Source organism: Mus caroli, chromosome X (assembly GCF_900094665.2).
Source record: "Mus caroli chromosome X, CAROLI_EIJ_v1.1, whole genome shotgun sequence".
Lineage (NCBI taxonomy): Eukaryota > Metazoa > Chordata > Mammalia > Rodentia > Muridae > Mus > Mus caroli.
In genome coordinates, this window is record NC_034589.1 from 12238985 (window position 1) to 12265583 (window position 26599).

General features: G+C 36.8%; 1 pseudogene; it reads left to right on the forward strand.

The window, feature by feature from the left end:
* The window catches only part of LOC110287089, a 35795-nt pseudogene that overhangs the window by 817 nt on the left and 8379 nt on the right, over window positions 1-26599 (forward strand).

Sequence of the window (26599 nt, forward strand, 5' to 3'; positions counted from 1 at the left end):
CGCAATTGGATTGGAGCAGAAGCTGTGCTCCACTCACCAGAAGTCTTAAGATCCTGTGGTGGGTGTTGTGGGTAGCTGGCGAGTGTCAGCCGACCCTGTGCCCCAGCTGCCCCGGTGCTTTTCTGACCGGAAGAGCAACTATAAGCATTCTTAAGTTGTCCCTGTTTGAGAAGTGGCTCCTGGTTTGTCATGGGCTGCTAGAAAATAAAGGGATGTTATTTGTCTCTTTGTTAGCTTTGATGCTAACAAAGGTCCCCAGAAAAAGTAAAAAGAATAAGACAGTTAGGAGGCCAAGAAATCATGACATCTACTGTGTTAGAAAAAAGTATTATTGTTGATCAAGGACATGCAACTGCACTCAGTCAGGGACAAAATACTGGCTAACATCTGGAAACTTCCATAAGAGAGTACATTCCTAAACAAACTACAAGTGAGTTTGTATTGAAAGCCTGACCAACAGAAGAATATTAAGGTATGATAATCTGAGGGAAGCATAGGTGTTCCCCTGGACAAAGCACACTGCTCTACACAAGAGAGAAAATAGAAATACTGCCCAGTCCATACTCACAGAAGCCTCTTTGCTGGATGGTATTTTTTTCTAAGAAAGCTCACCTACCACAGGCATAGGAATTTTAGAAGTTAAATTTGCAAACTAGTTCTAGCAAAAGAAAGCTAACACTGGAAAGAGCAAGCAGGTGTTTCTTAAGGGACTAGCTTTGCTACAAGTGATTCCCCAGAAGGTATTGGAGAAAAGAAATAACTCTACATCTCAAATTCTCAAAAATCAGAGGGAACTTCGTGTTGGGCAGTGTGAGTTACAATTCCCTCGGAAGTGTTGAATGATCCATTCACCTGGGTCTCCTAATACCATCAGAAAACATAGATATTATGTTACAATTCAGTACAGTGGCAAAATTACAGTATAAAGTAGCAATGAAATTCATTTTATGGTTAAGGGCCAACAAACAGGCAGACCTGTACTAAAGGGTTGCAGTATTAGAAAGGTTGAGAACCTCTGGTGGGTAACACAACAGCTTTCATGGGTAAAGAAGTTGTTACAGTCATGCATATAGAAACAATGATCACTCGATGTTAGAGAAGGATGATGTCTTGTTACTTTTGTGATTGTTCAGTGGCTTTATTTTATTTTATTCCTTTTACACTGTTTTTATGAGCTGAGAACATCATGGCCTCTCTGCCAGTAGGTCCATTTCTCACTTTCTATGCTTGTCAGCAGAAATGTATTTCATTTTCTCAATGGCACCCACCCTTTTCCCTCATCAAAGTTAAAAGAAACAGCCTTATTTTGTGGCTGTGCAAATCTTAAGGATATGCCAGTCCTTGTACCACATGGGATATGCCAGTCCTTATACCACCTGGGATATGCTACCAAAACTCCATAGGAAGTTTGTTTAAATTTTAATAGCAAGACATTTTCTGACTTAAAAAGCTGTAGTCTTTCTTGCCACAGATTCTGCACTTCTTTTGGGTTTTAGGAGGTATGCAGCCAAACTTGAAGCAGCTTCAGGCCCCAGTGTTTGGGTCTACACCTTTACACCTGCTTTTCTCTTTTGGAAACTCTTTTTTCCCCTTCCTTCTTTTCTTTTCTTTTCTTTTCTTTTCTTTTCTTTTCTTTTCTTTTCTTTTCTTTTCATTTTTCTTTTCTTTTCCTTTCTTTTCTTTTCTCCTCCTCCTCCTCCTCCTCCTCCTCCTCCTCCTCCTCCTCCCCCTCCTCCCTCTTTTTCTTTCTAATGGGTGGTAATAGTTGGGGATTTTTGCAGGCAGACAGCAGGGGTCACCACGGAGCTGTGCGTGGTGGAGACGTTGTCTCTTACAGTTGTTCTGAAATGGCATGGGGCTTAATTATGCTTTTCAGATGTGTATTCCTTTTGTTCTGACTGTTTAAAACTTCAGTACTTGGCAATGGTTGCCATCAGCATCATTTCAGTAATCAATAGATACAGTTCTTTAGAGGAAAAGAGAAAAGGTAGCTTCATACAGTGTTTACAAAAAATCATGTCAAACCCTATGGAACTCTGAAAAAAAGTGGTTACAAAATGTGTTTACTTAAATATTGTGAAATGAGGATGGAAATTCGAAGGGCAGGGTATTTGTCATCTACTCATGACTAGCAGATGGCCGCCTCCTCCTCCTCCTCTGCAAGCTGAGTGACTCACATTGTACAGGGTGTGCAAAATGAAATTTCAAAACTCTACTGAGGAGAGGTGGCAGTGCCATAACTTGATGCTGGAGGAATGTGCCAGCCAGATGACTTTGCCAGCCAACATTTTGCCAAAGACTCAAAACAAAATGTCTCTCACTGGAACAAGTTTGGATGTGTGTTCAGTCCATCATATCTGAAAAGATCAAGGATATGCTTCAGGTTGTGGGTGAGCCTGGGTGCATTTGAAAGGGAGGGTGGTCTGCTTTGCCAGCCCAGACCTGAGTGGTAATCACTGCTACCAAGGTGAGTCATGTCAGATGCACTCACCTGTTTTTGTTTGTCAGCCCTAGAATGGTGTCAGGTCTGCCTCCTGCCAACAACAGAACAAAGTCTGGGCTGTTATCAAAATCCTGCAATAAATGGGAGTCAAGTTTAGAGATGATAATTTAAGTTCAAAGTTCTTTTTTTTTTCTCTTTTGTTTAATAAAAAGAAACTTTGGCTCTGCTATGCTTAACCAAAACACTAAGTTGTATTTTAGGTAATTATATTTGTTTAAAAAATCCTAGCCTGGTGGACAAATGCACATTTGACTTTTAGCTAGATTCTACCTTTCCTTCATGTGATAGTCACCAGAGGTGCTCCTAACCTCACATGTTCTAAATCTCCTGGTGTTTCCCCTTGGTGAAGTCCCTTGTTCTGGTGGTAAAGAAAAGCCTGGCAGTTTATAACTGGCTCTCTTTGACTAGTTGCTCTGAAGGAAGCCAGTTGTCCTGTAAAAAGTCGGACTACCTTCCTAAACTACTGTCCTTTGTGGAAGCCACACGAAGAAGCTAGATAAAGAGGGAAATGCCTGAAAAACCTTTAGCTGTTTCTCAGATCTTGGCAGATGAGACAGATGTGGCTAAAGAATCCATTTTGGATGTCTCACTCAGTTGAGTCTCCTAATGACTCCAGCTGCCGTCAGAGTCTAACCACCTGGGAGAAACGAAGGACCACCTGGCTGTGCCCATTCAACCCACAGAATAATTGATCCTTAATATATTGATTTTAGTCACTAGGCTTTGGGGACTTTTTTAAAACAATAGCAGATAATCTCTCTCTCTCTCTCTCTCTTTCACACACACACACACACACACACACACACACACACACACACTTGTAGGTATTAATGTTGGAAGTTTGGAAGTAGGGGCTCTAGTGACTAAGAACATGGTATGTTATAATTTTACCTACTATCCATAGGGCCCAATTTCTGCATTTTTAAGGTAGAGGTAGTCATAGCACATTTCCAAAGGCTCGTAGGAAGAATCAATGAACCATGTATTTAAATTTCTTACTTTTTACATAGAAAGTGAGTAATAATTTTAGCAATAGACATTATTGAGAAATTTCTAGAATTAGGGTTTCAGGCACTTAAACAATTCACAATTGAATGTTTTCAGCCTGGATTTTCTTACCAATTCATGGCAGCCATTTCACTTCAGCACTAGTGCAGCAACTTTCCCAGTAGAGTTCAGTTAAATCCCGTTTACCTGTCTGAATCATATTTCAGACACTGAGCACTTCCACAGGTCTCTCTGTTTCTGTGTATCTTGTAAGCAAAATAAGACTGTTTTTTCTGTTCCAGGTTACATTTTCAAGAATAGCTGTGTAATGCAGTGCTTTGCGCCTGAGAAAAGGCTAGAAATGCTTGTTTTTCACTTTTAAAAGATCTATATTTTCCTAAATGTGCAGATGCTACCTGGCCCTCTCCCCAGCACCTTATGACAGCTCCTCCTCAGGAAACATTCTCTGATGTGCTTGCAGCCTACTTTCTGATCCTTCCTGAAAGTAATTATCGACCCAGGAGTCTTGTATCTTCTCCTACCACCCATGCAACCATATTTTGTTCAATTATAAGTAGACTAAAATCACATATCTCAATTTTTTAGCACAGGAAGAAATCACTGTACCAAGTTAGCTTTTAAAGGTCTAGGAATTAAAATAATTACAAGATGCTAAGAACTATATTTCAAATAATAAGTAAAACCCACTTTGCCTTCATCTTAAATCCTAGATATTTGAAATATTCTCAGTATTTATAATTTAAAGTATGTATTTCTTTACTTAAAAGGTCATATATCTGAGGTATTGAAAAGTGTAGAATACATTAAACTTTAGCTATTTTTGATGAAAGGCAAAACCATTGCTAGAAAAACTAATACTAGATTGCATGGATTTTTTTTGTGTCAGTAATCATAACTACAACTATGTACAACTTCCAAAATCTGGTAAAGCCACTCAAGCCATGTTGAATTCCTGTAAACTGTGTATATGATTCAAGAGAACAATATTTTAAATAATTTGATAAGCTCATTTATTGACTTGACTTAGAGAATGGGAGGCAGTGAGTGAAAGAGGGTTCAGGGAATGAATAATGGAGTTGGGAAGAGAAGCCATAATCCTAACCCCATGGTTTGCAGATAGGTGGAAATTGGGCTCATTTTGCAGTGGACCTTCTGCATTAATTCTGGCACAAGACTTCTTCATAAAAGATAAATACCAGTTTTGGAAGTAGGGGCTCTAGTGACTAAGAACATGGTATGTTATAATTTTACCTACTATCCATAGGGCCCAATTTCTGCATTTTTAAGGTAGAGGTAGTCATAGCACATTTCCAAAGGCTCGTAGGAAGAATCAATGAACCATGTATTTAAATTTCTTACTTTTTACATAGAAAGTGAGTAATAATTTTAGCAATAGACATTATTGAGAAATTTCTAGAATTAGGGTTTCAGGCACTTAATCAAATATACTTATTTTCTTCCATGCAGGCTTTGGTAATGTCTTTACATATTTGAAGGAGGTAAAATAGGGAGTATAGCCAATTCTAAAGGATTGAGTTAATACTGAGTAGGATCGATGTGTTAGAGAATCCTATTACTATAAAGCACTTTGCAAATGTTGAGGTTTGGGCAGCAGAACTGAAATTTTGCAAAGATTTTGTCCTTTAATTATCAAACCCTTGTGTATTAAAAAGAAATTAACCATGTAAAAGTTTTGATCCATTCATACTTATTTAGAAAACACCTGGTGCTTTAGTAAGTATTTGATGTTCAAGCAGTTATTACATTCTTTCTTTCTAAGTTACTTTTTTCTTTATTATTTTGGAATTTTAGTCATGTGATAATCCATGTTCATATAAAAGAAAACTGCTTTCCATTAAAGTGTAAGTTCTGGAAGTCAGGTATATGGTACCTCAGTTTCCCTGGAGGTAGATGTAATATCTTCACTATCATCAATTGCCTCCTGATGGATCCTGCTACTTTTTCCTAGCCAGGAACTGGTGGAAACTAGGACAAGTCCAGTTACTATTATTATTTGGAGAGATGAGGGCGGAGTCTCACTATATTGTCCTACAATTCACTATATATCTCAGGATGTCATGAATCTCATGGTAATCCTCCTGCTTCAGATACATAATTCTTATTTTTCACAAATATTAACCATCTGTGAAGCATTTAATATGTGATAGTTACCTTTAACCACAATTAAATTCTGGCAACAATTCTGTGATGTAAGCATTACTACTCCCTTCTGTTGATAAGGAAATAAGCTTATAGTGTTTAATGCTAGTACATGATAGAGCTAGATTTGGAATAAAGCACATGTAGTTCATCTCTTTGTGTTTCATCTGGGGCTGAAATAACTGTAGTACCAGAGATTACCAGCAGTCTGGATACAACCCTGAGTTAAGCCAGAATCTAGTCACAAAAACAGGAATCCAAGGAGGAGGGAGAGAGCATAGCAAGGTAACCTAGCATCAAGCATATTCTGCCAGACCAAGCATTGCTTCTTAATTTTGACTAAAACATGGCAAGAAACCTGTATATAGTATGTGGGAAGGATAAGGGTAGTCCCTAAGTGCTGACACTTGGTAGGGACCATGAATACTTTAAAAAGTGCTTCCTTTGCCTCTTCTCTATAATTAGCCATTTTTAGAAGGAATGTACAGATATTCGAGGAGATAAGTAAGCATGCGTTCTACATATTAGGATTTACTTTACCTCCTAGAGACAAAAAACATAATGACTAGTACTCTGAACACACAAGATCAATCCCCTCTCCAAAATATCTGATATGTATCTCAATAAAACATTAGAGTCTAAAATAGACAAATTAAAATAATTATGCAATGTGGTCAAGGAGAATTTATTTTAGGAGTGTGGAGTAGCTTCCTGTCCTAAAGTCCATTTTAAAAAATGAACCTTATCAATGGAATAAAAGCCAAACCACAAAATTGTCTCAATTGACTCCAAAATAGTACCCATCAAAGTTCAATATCACTGAGTGATAAAAATCATTTAGTGATCTGGGAATAAAAGAGCAACTTCAAAACAAATATATAATAAAAGACAAACAAACAAAAAATACCAGCTAATGTTATACTAAATGGTGAAATTGTCTGTGGCCATGCCAAAATTAATGTACTAGATTTCATCTAAATGGTGAAATGCTGAAATTTCATCCTAATATAATAAACAAGAAAATGTGTCCCATTCTCATCACAACTATCTTCTCCTCTAAAAAGGCTAGTCAAAATATTTAGGAAACAGACAAAAAAAGAAGAGGTATCAAATTGAAAAGGAACAATAAAGCTATCTCTGTAAGTGACATGATCTTCTTTATACACAATTCTAAGAATTATACTACAAAATCTACTGGAGTGAACAAATTCAACATGTCACAGGGTACAAGATCATTATAGGTAGTAGTTAAGTGTATTCCTACACATTTGAAAAAAGTAAAGTTACAGAAAGGAAATTATGAACACAATTACATGTATAATATCAACAAAATAATGAAAGCCTTAGCAATAAATTTAACAAAAGAAACACAAAACTTGTAACAACAGTATTGAAAGAAAAATTTAAAATACTAATTAAACTGGACATGATGGTACATGTCTACATCCCAGTACTCAGGGAACTGAGAGAGGATACTCATGTTAAAAGCTAGTCTGAACTAAATAATGAGTTCAAGTCCAGCCGGAACTACTCAGTAAAATTATGTCTCAAAAATACAAGGCTTGGGATGTAGTTCAGTAGTAGAGCACTTGCTTAACATGTTTCACTGTCTTGGATTCCATCCCTATTGGGATTTACATAAAATTTCTAAATAAGTAGAGGGGCAGTCCATGTTCACTGGTTGGAAGACTTAAATGTCATGAAGACAGCATTATCTCCCCAATTGACCTGCAGGTTACATGCAACACCTGATGCATAGCTGGCTTCTTTTAGAAACTAGCAAACTGATCTGAGATTCATGTGGAAATTCAAGGTACCAAAAAAGCCAGAACAGTCATTAAAAAGTATGGTAAGACTATTTATTTAAGTGGAAGAAAGACATCTTTCTAAGCAAGTAGTGAGGGGACAACTAGAGAGCCACCTGCAGAAGAATAAATTGGAACTTCTTTCATTCAAATGGATCATGGTATAAATTTTTTAAAAGTTAAAACTATAATATAATGTTGGATTTAGCAAATACTTCTTAGTATACTGTTAAATGCACAAAAGGAAGAAATGAAAAACTACTTTTTTTCTCAAAGACACCATTAAGAAAGTTAAAAAATATAATTATCTCAAAATGATATAATATTGTAAATAATATATCACTAGGTATTTGAGTCAAGAATATAAAAAGAATTCATAGAGTTCAACAATAAAAAGAAAAATAATCAAATTTTAAATTGGACATAGTGTCTAGATAGACATTTTTTCCAAAGACCCACATATGGTGAACAACCACATGTTCCTCCTCAGCACTCATCAAAGAAATACAAATCAAAACCACAGTAAGATACATATGCACACTCAGTATGCACTCATGAACATACTACTTGAAAATGGAAACAAGTAAACATTAGTAAGAATGTAGAGAAATTTTACCCTTCATACTATGTTGGTAGAAATATAAAATAATAGAACTACTTTACAATGCATTTTGGTAGTTTCTTCAGAAGTTAAACATAGTTATAATTTTAATTAACAATTCTTCTACTTGGCATTTTCCAAAGGGAAATGAAAAATACATTTTTCCACAAACTTGTTTTGCAAAAATGTTTCCAATAATGTTATGCATAGAGTCAGCAGTATAATAGACACAAACTAAGTTTTCATCAATTTATGAATGGATAAACAATGGGAACTAAATATTCAAACTACTTAAAACATGATGAACCTTAAAACTCAGTGAAAGAAACAAATCACAAAAGACAATGTACTGTATGATTCCATTTATTTGAGACTCCGATAATTAGCACCTCTGTAGTGACATAAAGTAGATTACTGGCTACTAGAAGTTGGGGCTCATGGATTACAGAGTATTGAGCAGAGTGATAGCTAAATGGCACAAAATTTCTCTTTGAAATAATAAGCATGTTCTAAGGTTGACTGTGGTAATGGTTGCACAATTCTTTGACTATACTGAAAGACATTGACTCTTGTGCTCTTAATGTGTGGGTAGTATGGAACAAGAAGCATATCTGAGCACAGCTGTTACTAAAAGAAAAAAAAAGAAAAATAGAAACAAGAAATTAAAATGGTTCTTTAATCTGGAACAGCAAGTTATAAGGGCTAGTTTATGTTTAGGCAACATGGTACTTTGGGGATATCCAACATGGGCCAAGATGGTGAATGTTGAACATCCAGGGACATCCAGAAAAAAATGGCTGAAACTGGATATTCAGGAAACCCATAATTAAGCAGTGATGTACTCAGTTATATTACCATTTATGGTAAATATCACTTCTGTGGTTTTGCATAAATATGAGTTTGAGGTCAAAGGAATGTGCCTTTGCCTTTAGCCTTCACCAGCCAGTCATTTTAGGACTGTGTGTACCTACCTGAAGCCTGTATTGTCACATTTTCTGTGCCTGTGCCCACCTGTGTGTAGCCTGTATGTGGTGCCTAGATGCCTGCTGCTGACATCTGCATCCCTAGAGGTCAGTGTGTAGTACTGAATAAAATTTATCTTATCTGCCTATGGCTCCTTGCATACTTATCAACAATTTGTTCCCCCATGACCCCTCTTCACTTCTGGCTTCATAGCTTAGGCCTCACACTGATGCTACTACACCTGTCTTGGAGGTAGTAAAGATTGGAAAGGAAGCAACTACAATGGACACATGGGGAGGAGAGCTATGGCCTTGGCCAATGAAAGTTGAAGAGTTAGGACATCAAACTAGTTTCATGAAGGGCTATGATTTTAGTGAGAAGGAAGACTAGTGTGGGAAACCACAACAAAAACTGTTACAGTCTGAAGTGTAGTGGAGAAAGGTTTTCCTGGCAATTCATAGTGATTATGATGTCCTACTGTGTGATTAGAAGTCATCTTTATACTTTTCATAGTATCTTTGAAAGTCTAAGCAAATGCACACACACACACACACACACACACACACACACACACACACACACACACACAGTGTATGAAGCAAAAACTGGTCTAAAAAATGAACAAATCAACAAAAACTGCAGACTTTTAGTTATATACTTTAAAAATCCTCTTTCAACAATATCAATTAAGGGAAACCATCAGGGATCATAAACTCAATAATAGCATCAGCCAACATGATTTTATAGAACATTCCATCAAACAATAGTGGAACACAGATTATTTTCAATTATCTTCAAATACTTACTCCAAAATTAACCATATGTGGCCTAAACAAACTTCACCAAATATTTAGAGCTAAAAGCACATGACATTTTAACCTGACAAAAATTAGTGCAGGGAAGAAAAAGTTTTTTTGAGTTCATGATTCCATGATACAGCCCATCATAACAGGGGAGCAAAGGTAGTAGGAACTTAAAAGAGCTAGACACAGAAGAAGGAAGAACTAAGTGAAATTTAAATAAAAACCAAACAAACAGGAGATGGGAAGATTGTTCAGTGGGTAAGAGTGCTTGCTGTATAGGCATGAGAACCCGAACTCAAATTTCCAGCATGCATATAAACAGCCAGGCAAGGCGTTCCAGCCTGTAATGCCAATGCTTTAAGGTACATAAACAAGAGGATTATGGGGACCACCCTAATTCCAGATTCACTAAAACACCTTGTCTCGAGGGAATAAGATGATACATGGTAGGCAGGACACAACACAGCACATAAACACAACAACAAATCACAAAATAGAGAATTAATAAAATAAAAGCTTTCTTTGAAAGATGGTTTGAATTGACAAAATTCTAGCATAATTAACAGATATAAAAAGAGAAAATACAATTACCAGTAATAGGAGAAAAATTAGGCATTCCATGCTATCTTAGTTTGGGTTTTATTTCTGTAAAGAGATACCATGTCATGGAAACTCTTATTGAAAACAAAACAAAACAAACAAACAAACCAAAAAAAAAACAAAAAAACAAAAACCCAAAACTCTGAAGGTGGATTATAGTTTCAGAGGTTTAGTTCACTACTGCCATGGCAGAAAGCATGGCATTGTGCAGGGTAGACTTGGTGCTAGTGTAGAGGAAATTGTTAGCCCCAAGAGAAGGTTTGTTCTTACATCTGTCATCATTTCTTCTGGGCCTTTCTTTCTTTCTTTCTTCCTTTCTTCCTTTCTTCCTTTCTTCCTTTCTTCCTTTCTTCCTTTCTTCCTTTCTTCCTTTCTTCCTTCCTTTCTTTCTTTCTTTCTTTCTTTCTTTCTTTCTTTCTTTCTTTCTTTCTTTCTTTCTTTCTTAAATTGATTCTATTTTACTCCTATTGTTGAAAATCCCAAAGCACAATTTCAAAAGTAATTTAGTGAGGGGTCCCATTGTCTACTTTTGCAGTTTCCATCTAATGACTAGAACAGATTGACTGATGAAGTAATAACCCAGCACAATTTGACCCTTTGAAATGTTTAAATTACCCACTTAATCTCAGACATACCTTTTTAGTGTTTCCTCTTTTACAACCCCCTGTGGTGACATGCTTTAACCTCCTGGTTTTACACTTTTCTTTTTCCATTTTGGAATAATTCTATTCAGTTAGAGCAAAACTATTTTACCACACAAAATCCCTCTTCATTTAAAATGGCTTTTTTTCTCTCTATCATGTTCATCCCTCACCCTCCAAGTATATTTTCATACCTAAATATTATATTCTTATTTCTACTTGGATTCTGACTGCCTTATTTTTTCACTATAAGTATCTGAATATAGAAGCTATTTTTTTCCTTGACAAAAATGAAGTGTCTTTGAACTTAATGAAAATAAGGGGAGGTATAGTTGAAGCATAGAAAACAAAGACTTTGTATTTTAAGTATCAGTTCTAAATATAAACATAGGCAAAGATGTTTCAAGTTTTGGAGATATTTTTGTTTGCTCTTATTGATAAGGAGAAATTGACTTATTTGATAAGGATTTATTCAAACCCTGCAAGAGAAAAGATTTTTGACTAATCTTATGGGAGCACATAAAATAATTTTATATTATCTGAAGATTATATGAGTATAAGGAAGCACAAATGTAGACAAACTGTACATACACATACACAACTATGCATAACATAGATGAAAGCACGCAAAGATTTTTTTTTTTAGCTTTCATTTAGACAGATCATTAATTAGTATCAGATAGATTAATGCTCTGATGGCTTCTTCCATAGTCCTAACCAAACTTTAATCCTTTCTTTGGACTTTAACAATCCAGACACAGTCAATTTCCTATAAGAGTAGACTGCCTGCTGAGCTTGTTTTGTAACTCAATCCAGCTGAAACAAAGGATGGGTTTGTAGGCTCTCCCTATATAAACACAGTGCTGACTATTAAACTTTGAGCCTTGATCAGACACTTTTGTCTTGGCAGCATCCTTCTCTAGTACACTGTTCGTTTTCATTTCCAGCCCCTCTTTCAGGTAACCCAGTTCATCCATGGCAGCTGGATGGCTACAATATGTGTGTGTATGTATGTGAGTAGCTGTCCAGCAGCCACGGAAAACTGGGTCTATCTGGAGGGGGGCTGGGAATGAAAAAGGATGGGGTGCAAGAGAAGGATGAAGCCAAGACAGCCTCTCAGTACCCAGAGGAGTTACCACTTCCAGGTTCTATAACATGCCCACGATCTTAGGATTCCAGGATCTCAGCATCCCAGGACCTTGGTCATACCAGGATCTCAGGGTCTCAGAGGAAGCTTGACTGCCAAGAACTCTGACACAACCAGAATCTCAGGTTCACAGGATCCCGTAATCAAAGGATCACAGAGAAAGCTGGACTCTGAGGAGTTCTGAATCACCTGGGATTACAGGAAGGAAAGGCTCCAATCAGATATACAGAGGGCACTTGAGATAATCAGATGGCAGGAGACAAGCATAAGAACAGAAGCAACAGAAACTAAGGTTACTTGGCATCATCAGAATCAAACTCTCCAACTATAGCAATTCCTGGATACACCATCACACCAGATAAGAAAGATATGGATCTAAAGTCACTTCTCATGATGATAATAGAGGACTATAGGAAGGAAATAAATAGCTAGCATAAAGAAATACAGGAGAATACATCCAATCAGGTAAAAATAGAAGTAGAAACAATAAAGAAATCACAAAGGAAGATCACTATAGAAATAGAAAATCTAGGAAAGAAGTCAGGCGACATTGATGCACACATAATCAACAGAATAAAAGAGATAGAAGAGAATCTCAGGTGCAGTAGAAAACATTGACAAAACAATCAAAGAAAATGTGAAATGCAAAAAGATCCTAACTCAAAACATCCAGGAAATCCAGGACACAATGAGAAGACCAAACCTGCGAATAATAGGAGTAGAAGAGAATGAAGATTTCAACTTAACAGGTCAGCAAATATCTTCAACAAAATTATAAAAGAAAACTATCCCAACCTAAAGAAAGAGGTGCCCATGATCATACAAGAAACCTATAGAACTTCAAATAGACTGGACCAGAAAACAAATTCCTCCTGTCACATAATAAACAAAAGACCAAATTCACAAAAAAGACAGAATATTAAAAGCAGTAAGGGAAAAAAGTCAAGTAACACATAAAGGCAGGCCTATCAGGATTACACCAGACTTCTCATCAGAGACTATGATAGCCAGAAGATCCTGGACAGATGTTATACAGACCATAGGAGAACACAAATACCAGCCCAGGCTACTATACCCAGCAAAAATTTTCAATTACCATAGATGGAGAAACCAAAGTGTTCCATGATAAAACCAAATTCACACAATATCTTTCCACAAATCCAGCCCTTCAAAGGAAAATAAAGGGAAAACATCAACACAAGGATGGAAACTACACCCTAGGATAAGCAAGAAAGTAATCCTTCTACAAACCTAAAGGAAGACAGCTGCAAGAACAGAATCCCATCTTTAACAACAAAAAATAACAGGAAGCAACAATTACTTTTATTTAATTTCTCTTAACATCAACGGACTCAATTCCCCAATAAAAAGTTATAGACTAATAGACTGGCTATACAAACAGGACTCAACATTTTGCTGCTTACAGGAAACACACCTCGGGGAAAAAAAAAGAAAATACCTCAGAGTGAAAGGCTGCAAAACAATTTTCCAAGCTGGAGTAGCCATTCTAATATCGAATGAAATTGACATCCAACCCAAAGTTATAAAAAAGGCAAGGAGGGACACTTCATACTCATCAAAGGTAAAATCTACCAAGATGAATTCTCAATTCTGAATATCTATGCTCCAAATGCAAGGGTAGCCACATTCATTAAAGAAACTTTAGTAAAGCTCAAAGCACACATTGTGCCTCACACAGTAATAGTGGGAGACTTCAACATCTCACTATCACCAATGGACAGATCCTAGAAATAGAAACTAAACACAGACACATGGACACTAACAGAAGTTAAGAATCCAATGGATTTAATAGATATATATAGAACATTTTACCTTAAAACAAAAGGATATACATTCTTCTCAGCACCTCATGGTACCTCCTCCAAAATTGACCATAATTGGTCACAAAACAGGCCTCAACAGATACAAAAATATTGAAATTATCCCATGCATCATACATATAAGATCACCATAGACTAAGGCTGATCTTCAGTAACAGCATAAATAATAGAAAGCCAACATTCATGTGGAAAATGAACAACACTCTACTCAATGATACCTTAGTCAAGGATGAAATAAAGAAAGAGATTAAAATCTTTTTAGAGTTTAATGAAAATGAAGCCACAATATACCCAAACTTAGGGACACAATGAAAGCATTCATAAGAGGAAAACTCATAGCCCTGAGTACCTCCAAAAAGAAACTAAAGAGAGCATACACTAGCAGCCTGACAGCTCACCTAGTAGCTCTAAAACTAAAGGAAGCAAATTCACCCAAGAGGAGTAGACAGCAGGAAATAATCAAACTCAGAGATGAAATCAACCAAATGGAAACAAAAAGAACTATTCAAAGAAACAACCAAACCAGGAAATCAACAAGATAGATAAACCCTTAGCCAGACTAACTAGAGGGCACAGGGACAGTATCCTAATTAACAAAATCAGAAATGAAAAAGGGACATAGCAACAGACCTGAGGAAATCCAAAACATCATCAGATCCTACTACAAAAGGCTACAAGCAACAAAACTGGAAAACCTGGATGAAATGGACAAATTCCTAGACAGATACCAGGTACCAAAGTTAAATCAGGATCAGATTAATGATCTAAACAGTCTATATCCCCTAAAGAAATAGAAGCAGTCAACAATAGTCTTCCAACCAAAAAAACCCCAGGACCAGATGGGTTTAGTGCAGAGCTCTATCATACCTTCAAAGAAGACATAATTCCAACTCTCCTCAAACTATTCCACAAAATAGAGACAGAAGGTACTCTACCCAATTTATTCTATGAATCCACAATTATTCTGATACTTAAACCACACAAAAATCAAACAAAGAAAGACAACATCAGACCAATTTCCCTTTTGAATATCAATGCAAAAATACTCAATAAAATCCTCACAAACCTAATCCAAGAACACATCAAAACGATCACCCAACATGACCAAGAACGCTTCCTCCCAGGGATGCAGGGATGGTTTAATATACAGATATCCATCAATGTAATCCACTATATAAACAAACTAAAAGACAAAACCCACATGATCATCTCATTAGATGCTGAGAAAAAAATTGACAAAACCCAACGCCCCTTCATGATAAAAGTCTTGGAATCAGGAATTCAAGGCCCACACCTAAACATAATAAAAGCAATCTACAGCAAACCGGTAGCCAACATCAAAGTAAATGGAGAGAAACTTGAAGCAATACCACTAAAATCAGGGACTAGACAAGGCTGCCCACTTTCTCCCTGCCTATTCAATATAGTACTCGAAGTCCTAGCTAGAGGAAGTAGACAACAAAAGGAGATTGAGGGGATACAAATTGGCAAGGAAGAAGTCAAAATATCAGTGTTTGCAGATGATATGATAGTATATATATGTAACCCTAAAAATTCTACCAGAGAACTCCTAAACCTGATAAACAGCTTCAGTGCAGTAGCTGAATATAAAATTAACTCCAACAAATCAGTGGCCTTTCTCTACACAAAGATTAAACAGACTAAGAAACAAATTAGGGAAACAACACCCTTCACAATAGTCACAAATAATATAAAAGAACTTGGTGTGACTCTAATTAAGGAAGTGAAAGATCTGCATGATAAAACCTTCAAGTCTGTGAAGAAAGAAATCGAAGAAGATCTCAGAAGATGGAAAGATCTCCCATGCTCATGGATTGGCAGGATTAATATAGTAAAAATGGCAATCTTGCTAAAAGCAATCTACAGATTCAATGCAATCCCCATCAAAATTCCAACTCAATTCTTCACTGAGTTAGAAAGGGCAACTTGCCAATTCATCTGGAATAATAAAAAACCTAGGATACACTCGGGAGGCAGGCGGATTTCTGAGTTCGAGGCCAGCCTGGTCTACAAAGTGAGTTCCAGGACAGCCAGGGCTATACAGAGAAACCCTGTCTCGAAAAAACAAAAAAACAAAAAAACAAAAAACAAAAAACAAAACAAAACAAAACAAAACAAAACAAACCTAGGGTAGCAAAAACTATTCTCAATAATAAAAGAACCTCTGGTGGATTCACCATGTCTGACCTCAAGCTGTACTACAGAGAAATTGTGATAAAAACTGCATGGTATTGTTACAATGACAGACAGGCAGATCAATGGAATAGAAATGAAGACCCAGAAATGAACCCAGATATCTATGTTCACTTGAACTTTGTTTGACAAAGGAGCTAAAACCATCCAGTGGAAAAAATGACAGCATTTTCAACAAACGGTGCTGGCTTAACTGGAGGTTATCATGTAGAATAATTTGAATTGACCCATTCTTATCTCCTTGTACAAAGCTCACGTCTAAGTGGATCAAGGAACTCCAAATAAAACCTGAGACACTGAGTCTTATAGAGGAGAAAGTGGGTAAATGCATCGAAGATATGGGCACAGGGGAAAAATTCCTGAAGAGAACACCAGTGACTTGTGCTATAAGATCAAGAATCAGTAAATGAGACCTCATAATATTGCAAAGCTTCTGTAAGGCAAAGGGCACTTTCAATAAGACCAAAGGCAACCAACAGATTGGCAAACGATCTTCACTAATCCTAAATCTTATAGGGGACTAATATTTAATATATTTAAAAAACTCAAGAAGTTGGACTCCAGAAAACCATATAACTCTATTTAAAAATGTGGTACAGAGCTAAACAAAGAATTTTCAACTGAGGAATACTGAATGCCTGAGAAGCATCTAAAAAAAAAGTTTCAACATCCTTAGTCATGAGGGAAAGCAAATTAAAACAACCCTGAGATTCCACCTCACACCAGTCAGAATGGCTAAGATAAAAAACTCAGGTGACAACATTTGCTGGCAAGGATGTGGAGAAGGAGGAACACTCTCCTGCATTGCTGGTGGGACTGCAAGCTTGTACAACTACTCTGGAAATCAGTTTGTTGATTCCTCAGAAAATGGGAGGTAGCTCTACCAGAAGATCCAGCAATAACACTTATGGGCATATATACAAGAGATTCTCCAATATGTATTAAGGACACATGCTCCACTATGTTCATATAAGCCTTATTTATAATAGCCAGAAGCTAGAAAGAACCCAGCTGTCCCTCAACAGAAGAATTGGAACAGAAATTCTGATTCATTTACACAGTGGAATACTACTCAGCTATTAAAATCAATGGGTTTATGAAATTCTTAGACAAATGGATGTATTTGGAGGACATCATCTTGAGTGAGGTAACCAAATCACAGAAGAACATACATGATATGTACTCATTGATAAGTGGATATTAGCCCAGAAGTTCATAATCCTTCTTATATGGGGTAACAAAATATCCATGCAAGGAGTTACAGAGACATAGTTTGGGGCAGAGACTGGAGGAACGGCCATCCAGAGACTGCCCCACTTGGGGATCCATCCCATAAACAATCAACAAACCCAGACTCTATGGCAGATGCTAACAAGATCCTGCTGACAGAAGCCTGATATAGCTGTCTCCTGAGGGTCATTTTCAGTGCCTGGCAAATACAGAAGTGGACGCTTATAATCATCCACTGGATGGAACACAAGGTCCCCACTGAAGCAACTAGAGAAAGTACCCAAGGAGATGAATGTGTGTGAAGCCCCATAGGAGGAACATCAATATGAACTAATCAATACCCCTTGAGCTCCTTGGTACTAAACCACCAATCAAAGAAAACACAAGGTGAGTATGGCCTAATTGGTCATCAATGGGAGGAGAGGCCCTAGGTCCTGTAAATGTTCTATGCCCCAGTATAGAGGAAATCCAGGACTGGGAATGGGAGTGGGTGGGTTGGGGAGCAGGGGAGGCTGGGAGGGGATAGGGGATTTTCGGAGGGGAAACTAGGGAAGGGGATAACATTGTAATGTAAATAAGGCAAATATCTAATGAAAAAGACATGTTAATAAAGAAAATATCTAATAAAATAAAGAAAAAATCTGATTTGGAACACCAAGCATAGAAAAATAATGCAGTAAAATCACTAATTACTGTTTTAGTTGCTTTCCCTGTTAAAACAGTTGTAACTAGAAAGCCTGAAAAGGTTCCAAGACACATGTACATATTTTAATTTTCCAAAATTAGAAATAAGAGTACCATCCATTTGAAGTAATTGCTTATGTATAAGTCCTCAAGAATTAGCATCATTATGTGGTACAAGTAGACAATGAGGGCACTGAGGATAAGTCTGTACAATTTGATGTGCACATCCTCTAAAAATACCAAATTATTGTCTCAAGCTATTACTATTTTGATGATGTAAAGAATGAGATTGTATGGCCAATTTTTCCCATAAGGCCTATAATCTGCCTGGTATACAAATCAGCTGTAGCATTGCCCTAAAGGGTCTGCCCAGGCAATCCAGTATGAGCTTTTTAATGTTCTATAAAGTAAGGAACAGAACATGTTTCCTAAATTAAGCTGTATTTGTATAAATAACTATAAAATTTGACAACAGTATACTAAAAAGGAACAATTTTAAGCAACTGTAAACTATGAGCTATATATTGGCTATCAGTATACAAATTAAAAGTTTGATTTTTCAACATTTCAAAAACAGTGGCTACAATACATAATTCAATTATTTGTGAATTGGGGAGAAACTCAAGAAAATGAACATGTGATCCAATTACATATGCTGTCTTCCCCTAGATGAGCCACTAGTAAATACAGTAAGCACTTTCTCTATTGGATATATATTCAAACTTATAGGAAATGCAAAAGCATGAATAGAGGAAATTGTAACAACTTGTCCTTTTTGCCTGAAAAATTTGCACATGCAATAGGCCAAATATCAATATTCTCCAATAACCAATTTAATTGCTGTTTGAAATAAGGAATAAATGTTTCATCAGGTTCTTAAGACATTCTTTCTAAAATACTTTCATGATTCTATCCTACAATTCTGTATTAACACAGCAACATCTTCATTATAGGATGTTAAAACTTTACTTGGAGATGAAGAACGATGAATCCACATTAATGGGCCCCTTTGCCAATGAGTTTCTGTGGTCACATGAGTAGCAATAACACAAATAGCCAACAATTGATCAGTCTGTTTAATGTATCTGTTGTTGGCTAATAGCTTCATCTACTTTCTGAAAAACTGTTTGTCCCTCATCAGCTATTTTTCCAGGATAATTAGAATTTGCATTCCTCTTGAGAATATCAAACAGAGGTTTAAGTTCTCTTGTGGCAAGCTTAAGGTGAGGTCTTAGCTAATTAACATCTCCTAGAATCTTTTTAAAATAAGTAAACTATTTTTTCTTATTTGAATTTTCTGTCCCACAATTTGTTTAGGATATAACTGAGGCCCCAAATATCGAAAAAGATATTGCCTTTCAATCTTTCCTGGAGTAACAACTACTCTAAAATTTTAAAGCTCCTTGTATAGGAAGAGAAAAGGTTTGTAGTAAAACTCCATCAGAGGCACTACCTAATAAAATAGCATCCATATAATGAATAATATACACTGAAAGATGCAAAGTCCTAACTTCTTGTATTGAAGCAGAAGGCTGTTAGCCATTCCTTGAGGCAAAACTTTCCAATGCTATCACTTCGTGTGTCCTTTAAAACTACAAGCTTGCTAAAAGCAAACTCTTTACAATTATCAGTATTACAAAAGACAAAAGGAATGTCACACAAGCCTCCACTGAGTCTGCTCTGAGCTTTGCATTAACTCATATGTAAATGTTTCTTAATTTGGGCCTATTTTTTGAGGTACAAATTATTCTTCCTGCAGCGAGGACAGATTTCAGGGTAGTGATTCTGCTGCCTGTCTATGCCCCCATTTTTTGGACAGTCTTTCCTAAAATGACCTATGCCTCACCCCCCCACACCCAAAATTTAAAACATTCTTAATCACCTTGGCACTGTGAAAGCATTGCTTGTACTGTAGTCCCTTGGAAGGCAGCAGCCATAGCCAGACCCTGGTTGTCTAATTTCTATCTCCAAAAATTCTACCAGCTGCTTTTCGCATTTCCTGGATACCCTGTTAGATAAACTCCCTCTGAGGAGTTTAAACTCCTTTAAAGGGGCAGCAGAACTGTATTACTCTTGCAATCATCTCCACTTGCTTGATTTTTTTCTTAATTACAAATATGGATGAGGTAGAATCCTGAGCCTGTGATTGAACTGCAAACAGCAGACAATGGAACACTGGCGGTCTGACTGTAATTTTTAAGTTTCTTTTGTAACACCAGAGTACAACCACAAATTGGAAAGCAAAACTCAATCACTGAACAAATCTCTGCAAAGTCAACACCCAGTATATCACCCCCACACTACAAAGTATTTTGGCTGCCAGTTCCTGCACATGATCTCTCAACAGTGCATCCCCCCCCAATACTGCAAAGAGACATTGACCTAAATCCTAGTCTGATTTCTAGGATGGGGGCTGGCGAGATGGCTCAGTGGTTAAGTGGACTGCTCTTCCAAAGGTCCCGAGTTCAAATCCAAGCAACCACATGGTGGCTCACAACTATCCGTAATGAAATCTGATGCCCTCTTCTGGAGTATCTGAGGACAGCTACACTGTACTTACATATAATAAATAAATAAATAAATAAATAAATAAATAAATAAATAAATAAATGAATAAATAAATAAGAATTACATAAAATAGTATCCCAATTTAGAAGTATCTTAAGAGACCTGCTTTCCTGGGTTGGCTCATGTCATGTATTGTTGTTTAGAATGACTCCAACCCTGAGTTTGAAGCTAACTTTCTGTTACCAGTGTTACAAATTTCTAATCATACACAATAACTTATAAGACAATACTCTATAACCAAGACATGCAGAACATATTTATACTTTTAAAACCAGTCAGAAACAAAAATGAAGTGACTACACACATTTTATATATTTAGACCAAACAAAATTTTCTTATCCTGCCTTGCAGGTAAGGCAATGATGAAGACTCCATGGGTCATTAAGAACTAACTGTGGCAAGCACTTAAGGTTAAATTAGCCTGCTCAAGGCTGGAGGAAGGGCACATATGTGTGTACAATGTGTGTACAATGTGTGTGTGTGTTGATATATATGTAGGTGCATATGCACAACTGTGCACATACTTGTGAAGTACTCCTCTGACATTTTAGTTTTGTTATGTGGATCACAATGAAGTGTTTGGTATCTCTAACCTGCCATCTCTCATCCCTCAAACATCAATTCTGATATTTCTATGAAAGTGGTTTTTTGATTTGTGGCAAAGCTTCCATCTTACATGTGTGAGTGTGCCTAATCCATTTTAATCAAAGAACAGCTTCCCTTGAGCATAAAGAATTCTCCAAGCAAAGCACTTTGGGACTCAAAGCACACTTTGTCTTATGTCTTCACTGATCTTTGCTTCATTGAGAGAGGTACAGCAGAAAACTTTTGGCATCTGGGCTGGTTCTGGTCATTCCCACTGATTTGTGCTGATTCAGCAGAGGTCTTACTTTTTTTTTTTTTTTTTTTGGATTGTACTGAATAACTACTGTTGATTCATGTTAGGTATTCTGACACTACTGAACTGGACTGCTGGTATCTTGACAAATGGAGATTGGAATCACTCCAAGGAGCTACTTCTAAACAGGTCCACATCCCCTTGTCCTAATTACCATCTTTTCTGCCCTACCTTTGGATGGTGGGTTATAAAGGGGTTCACAGCCTTGGTGAACCTTTAGTAAAAGTGGGTTTTGAAACCTCTAAGCTGCTGAAAGGACCCAGATATAGCTGTCTCTTGTGAGACAAGGCCAGGGCCTAACAAACACAGAAGTGGATGNTCACAGTCAGCTATTGGATGGATCACAGGGCCCCCAATGGAGGAGCTAGAGAAAGTACCCAAGGAGNTAAAGGGATCTGCAACCCTATAGGTGGAACAACATTATGAACTAACCAGTACCCCAGAGCTCTTGACTCTAGCTGCATATGTATCAAAAGATGGCCTAGTGGGCCATCACTGGAAAGAGAGGCCCATTGGACTTGCAAACTTTATATGCCCCACCCAGTACAGGGGAATGCCAGGGCCCAAAAGTGGGAGTAGGTGGGTATGGGAGTGCAGGGGTGGGGGGGGGAGTGTACTGGGGACGTTTTGGATAGTATTGGAAATGTAAATGAGGAAAATACCAATAAAAAATGAAAAAAAAACAAACAAAACCAAACAAACAAACAAAAAAAACAAAGACAAAAAAGAATAACTCGTGAGTGACCTATGGGAAGTTGAGTGACAAACTGGAGGAGATCATTGTCTAACTGGTGAGCCAGAAAATAAAACAGAAGAACAAGTAAACAGGGAAGGTGGATACATGGCCTCATGAACTGAAAGTCCAGGACAGTTGATTCACTTCACTGAACAAAGATAGTGTTTTGTGGCCCTTCTGCCATGATTCTCCACACTATAGACAAGCCAACTGTGAAGCTGGGTCACAATGCACTTCACAGGGATGGGCAATGCACTCAGATATGCCACAGCTCTCCTGAGGTTTATTTTGTTGTTTGAGAGTTTTGGAGGGTTTTTTGTTTGTTTGTTTGTTTCATTTTGGCTTGCTTTTTGTTGTTGTTGTTGTTGTTGTTTTGGTTTTCTTTTGGTTTTGGTTTTTTAAGCTGACTGCAGAAAACTACTCAATTTTTGGTTCTCATTTGCTGATATTTTACTGTAATGATTTTAATAATAGGAGTCACTGTCCTTCAAGAGAATGTAGGAAAGAAATCATTTTCAGAAAAAAATGAAATGTGGTAAAATTTATAATCTCATTCATATTTAAATTTGACCCCAAATAAAATTACTCAATCATTTTGATCTAAAAAAAAAAGAAAAAGAAAAAGAAAACTCTAAGCTTACAATGTGCCGAAAAAATTGTCATTTCTGTGTACAACTGAAACACTATACATCATATAATGGTAAAAGAACTGCATTTATAATATGAAATATTATATTAAAACAGTATACATTTGATGGTGATATATTTAAAATAGTAAAATATACTTACATGTATTCATTTTAGTTTAATATGTATTTAGTATCATATCGTGCATGGGAATCTTGTATAGCAACCCTTGAAGGTTATAAGACATAGAATAGGAATTGTATGTCCTAAAAGCATTGAAAATAAATTAATTTTTCATTAATAAAATGATTAAAAATCATGTATTCTGTCTATAATAAAGCAGTTATTGAGAAGTTAAACTACTGTGAAAAATATCAGAAAAACAACATCTAGTAAAACAAAACAAACAAACAAAAAAACCCAGTGCACAAATATATATGCTCAGGGCCTCACAATTTTAGGTCAAATCTGTGTCAAGTGTTTTTGTATGATTTAAAATCTAAGCTGAGTGTGTGTGTGTGTGTGTGTATGTGTGTGTGTGTGTGTGTGTGTGTTCAATGTGAAGGAGCAGAAGCAGAAGGAGGAGGAGCTAGAGTGGAGGTTCTCAACACTTTCATAGTGGTTTCCTAAGAACATCAAAAAATGAAGACATTTACATTACAGTTCATACCTAGAAAAATTCAGTTATGAAGTCACAACAAAACAGTTTTGTGGTTGGGAAGCCACCACAACATGAGAACCTTATATTAAAGGGTCACCGCATTAGGAAGGTTGAGAACAACTGTGCTAGAGGGCATAGAAGGGGTGCAGCATGGGGGCTGCATATGAACCCCAAAGTTTCAAATGCTTCTATGTAACTAAAAGCAAATATTAGTTGAACACTGCTATATACCCATGTGTGTTTATTTGTTAGCACTGGTGTAATAAAGTATCACAAACAGTGTAAACACTGACACTTATTTTACAACTTGAGAAGCTAAAGAACTGAGTTAAAAACATGACATTGGGTGGGAAGTGAGGCAAGGAGGATTTGGAGGAGGGGAAAATGTGATTGAAATTGTAAAGAAAAAATTAAAAAGGATGTCATCAGGGTTAGGACTTGCTGAGAGCTATGACACAGAATTCACCCTGTGAATTACACCATGGTGGTTTGTGTTTTGTCTTCAACATTACTTGGTTTGTACATCTTGGTCTTCATTTTTGCATGGTACTATTTCTTTGTGTGTGTGTGGGGGGTGTTTTTTGTGTGTGTGTGTGTGTTTTTTTTCGAGACAGGGTCTCTATGTGTAGCCCTGGTTGTCCTGGAACTCACTTTTGTAGACCAGGCCGGCCTTGAACTCAGAAATCCGCCTGCCTCTGCCTCCCGAGTGCTGAGATTAAAGGCATGTGCCACCCCGCCTGTCCTTTTTTTTTTTTTTTTTTTTTTTCTTTGTTTGTTTTTGTGTGTGTTTTTATCTATATTTTTGTTTCATAAATATGCCAATCACAATGACTTAGAGACTCACGCTTCTTCACTATGCCCTTCATGTTAACTCATTACATCTCTTGCAATCATATTTTTGAATAAATTCACATTCTGGGCTACTGAAAGTTATGATTTCAACATATTCGTTGAAGAGGGGAATAGAATTATATTCATAACCATATGTTTCAAATACACACAGAAAAAACATAGCTTACACATATGTAAGTAGTTGATGAGAGTCTGAAACATCATGGAAATATTATATGTAAATTCAGACATAGTAACAATGTCCAAAGAATGAGGGAGATATAAGAAAATATAAAGTAATTGGACTCCAACAGTGTCCTTTATTTTATTTTATTTTATTTTATTTTATTTTATTTTATTTTATTTTATTTTATTTTATGTGTATGGGTGTATTGCCTACATGTGTGTCTGTGCACCACTTGTATAGTCTGGTGCTTGTGGAAGTCACAAGACAGTGTCAGATTCTCTAGAACTAGAGTTATAGATCGGTATCTATCTAGCATCATGTGGGTACTAGGAATCAAATCTGGATCCATTTAAAGAGCAGCCAGTGCTCGTAACCACTGAATCATGTTCCCGTCTTTTAACTTTGTTTTTTAAATTAGCTACTATGATAGCAAAATCAACTTTAACTCCTAGTGTCAGGGTTACAGAAGTATATTCTGTTATTTTCTATACCCTTTTGGAAGTTTATATATCATACCCATGAGTCACTCATTTATTCTCTAGGTTATTCTCTAGGGAGAAGCTATATCGGGACTGATACACAGGGAGTAATGCCCAAAATTACAGGGAGTAATGGTGTCAGTGTTCCCAAATGAACCATTAGAATAGATCATTATATTTTATGTTAAAATAAAGAAAAGTACTTCATTTTTCCCCCCTCCGTGTGTGTGTGTGTGTGTGTGTGTGTGTGTGTGTGTGTGTGTGAATTTGCAGACATATGTGTCATGGTGCTCATTAGAGATACAACTTACAGAAGTTAGTTATCTCTTTCCATCCTGTGGGTCCCAGAGATTGAACTCAGATGGGCAGTGTTGGTGTTTAGTGTCTTTGTCCACTGAGGCCTTAGTTCTCTTGTATATAAAACATCTCTCCTACAGTATGATTGTACTTGGTAGATTGTGATATGCCTGTGATGTAAGGTAAGTGGGATCTGGAATATGGTAGAAATTATTTAATCTCGATCAAGGGTTTCTATCCTGCCTTTGACTCTTTAGTTCCTGGATAGAAGACACTTACATCCTTTGTATTTATAATAAGCCTTAAACAACACAAGAGCTGGGCAGATGCCTATCCTCTATGTTATTAGAATCTACTTTCGTATCAATAATGCATTATTATTTACTACTTACAATGTTTTATTTGAACTGCTCTTAATTCCAATGGGACAGCCCCCAAGGCCATGCTTTTAGAGCTAACCTGACCCATGGTGGCTTCTGTTTCTTCCTTCTGCACCTTCTCTCCAGTTTTTTCCCCAACTTCAAGCTTGGGAAACCTAAACCCCACTTATCTTTCTTCTGTCCAGGGATTAGCTATTGTCATTCTTATTTATCTGTGAGAAATAGCTTGGGAACAGGGTCACAAGTCTACATGCAGACTCCTGGTTTTGGGGGCCCCCAATTAGCATTACAATAGACAGTAAAAGACAAAACCTCAACACCGGGATGCAATGATCAGAACTTTCCAAGTGTGCATTTTCATGCTCACCCCATGGTCTACTTTCCAATATACTGATAATAGGGATACACAAGGTATTTAAAACATGTTTCCTCTTCCCTTCTGCCCCTCTTTTCTCCCTTTCTTTAAACCTTCTTCTATCTTGTAAGGTTCAGTTCATTTTAATCCAAACTTTGTATTTTCTTTCTACCCAATACTAACTGCAAAGACTTATACAAAGAGAAGACCTATGTATATGTGTAGGAAGTGCAATTAGAAGTACTCAAAGTCCAGCGTTATTTAATCAGTAGCTAGTGGCTTACTCTTATGCAAATTCCTCAGCCCTTATCTTCTAAGAAATGAAAAGTCTTTCAGCTCTAAATGCTTAGAAAGATGAAGGTGATGGGTAGGACAGAAGG